We start from the raw sequence: 6,280 nt of genomic DNA, 5'->3' as shown, positions 1-6,280 counted from the left end.
GTGCTGGGCATGACAACAAGCTCATATAAGACAGAGCTCCTGTCTTCATCCAATGTAGAGACTAATAGGGGGTATGATGCAAGTGTAGATGTGTAAAATATATACTACATGCCATATTCCTTAGGAAGATACAAATAACCATAGCTGGTACTTTAAGGATTGAAAAATGTTTTAGATACTGTTTTTAGACAGTAAAACATCTAATGTTTTAGATCTCACGTGACCCCACAACTTTTTTATGAAGGTACAGCCTTCAGGTATTATTATTTCTATTTCACAGATGAAGAAACTGAGGTTGAGAGGTTAGGTAGGTGGTTAAGTATCAGTGGTGGGTATCAACTTTGATTTTCATGAGTCCAAGTCCGGTATTCCTACTACTATCTCTGAGAAAATGGTGATTGTTGTCTGGTTGGGCAAGGGGAGGTAGAGATGAATGAGAATCAAGGAAGAGATTACAACTGAGCTGGTTTCTAAATGAATAGAAATCTAGCAAGCAAAGGAAAGAAGGGAAGATATCTCAGGCAGAGAGCAGGAGCAAAGGATGGAGTTAGAACATGGTGATCAGAAGAATGAGATAAGGCTGGAAAGATAGGGCAGCAGCCCGTGGTGGAGAGCTTGGAACACCTGGCTAAGAAACTGAATTTTATCTAACAGGCAACAGGGACTGATCCACTAAAGATTTCTGAGTGAAAGAAGCAACATCTGTGTTCAATTTCACATATACTCCTCAAGCATCTACTATGTGCAGAGCTGCCATGACATGTCCTGGGGCAATAAAAAGTTTTACTAAGTTTTACTACTTTACTAAGATGATCACATCTATGCAAAAAGAAGATTAGCCTTGCCATAGTATGGAAAGTAGGCATGGAGTGTAGAAGGAGAAAGGAACGTTGTGGAGGTAGGAAAAGTCTTCTTGACACCTAAATCTCCATCTGTTAAAAGGATGAAAACAGTATCTACTACTACAGGAATAATGCTATAAATTAAATGTAGCAGCAGCAGCATTATTATCATCATTACCATCTGAACCACTGAGGACCCAGGTCATCTTCATACTGTGATAAGACAATCAAAATAGGGATCTCTTGCAGGGATTTATGATCCTACTGTTCTGTAAATGAATGAATGGTCAGCCTATCAATAAACATTTATTAAGAGCCTTTTACTTGCCAGAAACTGTGCTAACCCCTGAGAATACAAAGAAAGTAAAAGCCAGCCTCTGCTCTCAAGAAGTTCCCAGTTTAATGGGAGCCGAAAATATGTAAACAACTATTGACAAACAAGATCTATATAGGATAAATTAGGGATAATCACCAGAGGGAAGGTACTAGAATTAAAGGGGAACAGGAAAGGCTTTCTATAAAATGGGGTATTTTAGCTGTGATATGAAAGAAGTCAGGGAAGCCAGGAGGTAGAGAAGAAGGAGAGAATTCCAGGCTTTAGGGGAAGGAGAATACAGAAGACAGATGGGAAATGGGAGTGTTTTGTTTGAGGAAGAACAAAGAAGTCAGTGTCCTTTGGATCTGAGAGTACATGGGGGAATGGAGGATATAAGGTATAAGAAGACTCAAAGATCTTTGAAAGTGTGGACAGATTATGAAGGGATTTGAACAACAAACAGCTAATTTTATGTGTGATCCTGAAAGTGAACTGTGCTTTAGAAGATCACTTTGAAGGCTGAGTAGAAGATGCACTGGAGTAGGGAGAGAATTATAGCAAGTAGATCAACCAACAGACTTTATAACAGTCCAAGGATGAGGTGATGAGAACCTTGAACAGGGTCAGAGGAGAGATTTTATAAAAACAAAATGGCTCTAGTAAGAGACTAGATGGAGGAAAAGAGGATGTGAGAGACGAGCAGATGGGAAGAATACTTAGGTTGCAAGCCTGGGTGACTGGGAGAATGATGGTATCCTCAACAATAAAAGGGAAGTTAAGAAAAGGGAAGGATTTGGGATTTGGGTGGTGGTGGTGGGGGTAATGAATTCAGTTTTAAGCATGTTGAGTTTAAAATGTCCATAGAACATCTAATTTAGAGATGTTCAGTGGACACTTAAAGATGTAAGACTGGAGGCAAGAAGAGAATTTTGGATTGGATAAGGAAATCTGAGAATTATCAGCATGGAGACAAAAATTAAATTTTTAAGAGCAGATGAGATCAACAAGTGAAATAGTATAGGAGAAAAGAAAAGAGACTAGAATTTTGCCCAGGGATAATTGGCATGACATGGATATAGCTCCAGAAAGGAGGCTGAGGAGTATTGAAATAGATAGGAGGACCAGGAAAAAGTAGTCACCAAAAGTAGGTATCAAGTAGGAAAGGGTGATTGAGATTGTTAAAGGCTGAAGAGAGGTCAAGAAGAATGAGAATTGAGCAAAGACCAATAGATTTGTCAATTAAAAGGTATTTAGTAAGTTTGGAGAAATATAGTTTCCTTTGAATAAAGCCATACTGTATGGCTACATACATATATACATTAAGAAGAGAGTTAGAGAAAAGGAAGTGAAAACTTATACTGTAGATGATCCCTTTAAGGAGTTTAGTCATAAAAGGAAAAAGAGATATGGGACAATATCCAGTGGGGAAAGATGGTTAAGAGATGTTTGTGGGACTTGGGGGTATTTTTTTTTGTTTTCTTTTTTGAGGATGAAGGAAACAAGGACATGTTTATAGGTAGTAAAGAAGTAGCCTGTAGATAAAGATAAAAATTAATGAGAGAGTTGGGGGGATGATGGAAGAAATAATTTGCTGGAAAAGATTGGATGGAATGGGATCTCTGGTGCATATGTGTATATAGAGGAGTATGCCTTGGCAAGAAGAGTCTCATATGTTTGGTCAATTTCTACTAAGATTTAATTAGGCTCCCTCTATATCTATTTCTCCTGACTTACTCTCCTTTCTTTTCAAACTTTTCCATTTCTCCCTCCTTCTAATTTCCCCCCTTCTCTTGTTTCCCTTTTCCTCTTGAGGCTCATCAGTTTTTCAAAATAAGTTTAATTACTGCCTTTTGTTTTATGTCACAATCATTTCTGGAAATAGTCCCCTCCCCCCTACACAAATCAAACCTCCTTTGTAACAGAAAAAAGTTAAACAAAAACATTGAATACAATGACCCACTTCTGGCAATATATGCAACATTCTGCCCTAATGATACTCATTATTTTTAAACAAACAAAAACTTCACAATTAAAAACTGAATTAGCTGGGGGGTTTTCCCCCTAGTTTTCATCTCGATTTTCCATCATCCAGTACCAAAATTTCCTTATGCAAAGATCTGGTAATAACCTTCCTTTGCTCCAAATCTTTCAATATCTCCCAGCGAGTCAAGTTCAAACTTTCTAGTTTAGTATTCTCTGAGGTCCTTTGTAGTCTGGTGTTGCCCAAATCCTTTCTCCCTTTATATCTCATGCTGCTCTCTCTACTCCTCTTCCATGATCATTATATTCCAATTGATCTGGACAATCTGGACAATAGTTCCTGCTACTGACCATATATATATATGTTCTGGCCTCCTTCTCTTAGCTCATGCTATTTCTTTGTGTCTAAAACATCACTCAGTTTTCCTGTATCTTCCCCTCTGTGAAGTCTTACCCATTCTTCACAGCCCAAATGAAATACCACCTCCTTATAAAATTTTCAGACTAGACAGATTGATCTATTTTGCTAATCAACTCTTATTTTTATCCTAACTTTTTACATTTTAAAAATTATTGCTTTATAAAATAATTTGAGGTCTGGTATTAACCTCTCTTGCCTTTCCCTTTGTTATTTCCCTCAAAATTTAGGTACTACTTTTTTTTCCTTCATATAAATTATTTTGTCTCAATATATGAAACATCAGTCAACCAATGAACAAACTTATGGATTATGTGCCAAGAATTGTGTCAGAAAGGATCCCTCCCTGGGGTAATCTTACATTCTAGGAAAGAAGACATGTACATACATACATGTTCATACATATAAACATACAAAATAAAACCAAGGCAATTAATTCCATTAGCAGTTGCAGGGATTAGAAAAAGCCTAAAGTAGGAGGCAGCATCTGAGCTGAAATTTGAAGGAAGTTATTGATCTATTTGTTACAAATGGAACCCGATTGGTATGGATAATTGCCTCGTGTATTCAATCCCCATGTATTCAAATTCAAAATATTCCAAGTTATAATTATGTAAAATAAGGTCAAGGTGATTCGCATAACATTCAAACTCATAATTTGGATGGTATGGTCAGATTATAAACTTTTTATAAACTTTCTCCAATTATTTAGGCTATCCTTTATTTCAATAAGTATTTTTTATAGAAGTCTCAAATCTTGTACATCTTGGTAAGCAGGAAGGATTTTGTAATTCCCTCAGTCTTTAGTGACTTTCACCTTTTACCTTTGACTTTCTAATCTACCCAGTCTTTAGTAACTTTCACCTTTCACCTTTGATCTTAAACAATTAACTTCTAGAGGGCATGAATTGTCTTTTGTCTGTTTTTGTAACCCCACCACTTAATACTGTGCCCCTAAACATAGTAGGTGATTAATAAATACTGATCGATTGATGGCATATTATAATTACCTGGGCACCTACTACACTCTTGACTACTAGACTGTAAACTTCATAAGGCCTTGTGGTTTCAGTTCAATTCTTCATCACCCCATTTTGGAGTTATCTTGGCAGAGATACTAGACTAGTTTGCTATTTCCTTCTCCAGTTCATTTTACAAATGAGGAAATTGAAGCAGACAAGGTGAAGTGATTTGCCGAGAGTCACACAACTACTAAGTATCTGAGGCCAGATTTGAACTTAAGAAGAGGAGCCCTCCTGACTCCAGATTTGGCATTTTATTTACCTTAAATATGTGTGTGTGTGTGTGTGTGTGTGTGTATTTATTTATTTAATATTATAAACTTCATAACACTATGTTTTTTCTCCCCTCTTCCTAGTGGATACTTAATAAACCTTTCATATCTTTAGAAGAACAACATAAGATGGCTGAGTCCAATTGCTTCATTTTATAGATGGCAACTGAGGCACAAAAAAATCATTCATGGAGTTACCCAAGATGAAGCATGTAGTAAGTATTCCAACTCAGCTTCCCTGACTCCAAACATAGGGTTTCACACTGCTATCATTTGTCTCCCTAGGTCCATATACCCTCTCTCCTTCTCTCGAGAAGCAATCACTCTAGTGACAAAGGATGTGAGTTCAGATTCTGCCTCTGGCCTTTATGTACTTTTGGACAAGTCATTTAATTCACTGAGCTTTCTTCAATTTTCTCATCTGTAAAAAACTAGAAGGCCTTTAAAGTCCCTTCAGGATGGAACTCTAAAGTGTTAAGTATCTTATTCTTTTCATATTTTATTTATAGCATTTTTTACAATTTAGAGTTCTAAATTCTCTCCCTTGAGAAGGCAAGCAACGTGATATCAGTTATACATATAAAGTCATGCAAAACTTATTTCCATATTGGCCATGTTGCCAAAAAAAAAAAAAAAAAATCCAAACCCAGCAACAAAATGCAAGAAACAAAGTGGAAAAAAAAATCGATTTAGTCTGAGCGCAGAGTTCATCGGGTTCTCTCTCTGGGAATGGATAACCTTTTCCATAAAGAGCCTTGTATTGAGAGACAGCATGGTATCCTTGAGCCCCTCCCACAACCAGTCTCAGATTCATACTGTGACCAGGGCCCCCTCTGACATCTGCAATGAGGGAGGGAGTTTTCTCAATCAAGAATTACCTGCACCAAAGAAGTGACAAGTTCAGTCCCTATCCCCAAGCAAAGTGGACACTAGAGTGCCAAAGGCTTTCAAAAGCCCTGAGTTCCATAACTGGCTCAGACTCATGGACAAGTCCCTCTTTCATTCCCATCTGCCGCTCAGTTTCCTCATCTGTAAAATGGGCATAACAAGAAGCCGTAACTGTGAGAAAACTTTGTGAACGATAAATCCCTATAGGAATGTTAAAATTTTTTTGTTATTATAACTTTATTATTGTAATAATAATCATGTGTCCGGCCCAGTGATGGGGGGGGGGGGGAGAGAGGCAGTAACCTCACATGGTCCCACCCTTTCAGAGGCTTACACTTGTCCCCTCCCCTCCTGTCCCTCCCTCTCTTCCCTCTACCCCCTCTTCCCCCCCAATCTCGTAGATCGGGACAGGGCGGGCCCGGGCGGAGGCGGGATGTGAATGAATGGGGCGGGAGGCGCGAGGAGGGCGCGAGAAGGGCGGTACCCCCCCTCCCTCGGCCCGTCGCCGGGGAGAATAGGCTGGGGTGATGGTGAAGGGGGGG

At 38.5% G+C, this 6,280-nt stretch overlaps 1 protein-coding gene across 3 annotated transcripts in view; it reads right to left on the bottom strand.

The window, feature by feature from the left end:
* LOC127563953 (lysosomal alpha-glucosidase-like) overlaps window positions 1-6,280 on the bottom strand; it is a 67,780-nt gene that overhangs the window by 58,280 nt on the left and 3,220 nt on the right. The window lies entirely within an intron of this gene.

This window comes from Antechinus flavipes, chromosome 1 (genome assembly GCF_016432865.1).
Source record: "Antechinus flavipes isolate AdamAnt ecotype Samford, QLD, Australia chromosome 1, AdamAnt_v2, whole genome shotgun sequence".
Classification (NCBI taxonomy): domain Eukaryota; kingdom Metazoa; phylum Chordata; class Mammalia; order Dasyuromorphia; family Dasyuridae; genus Antechinus; species Antechinus flavipes.
Note: the sequence above shows the minus strand (reverse complement) of the source record. Positions and strands in the feature narration are given on the sequence as shown.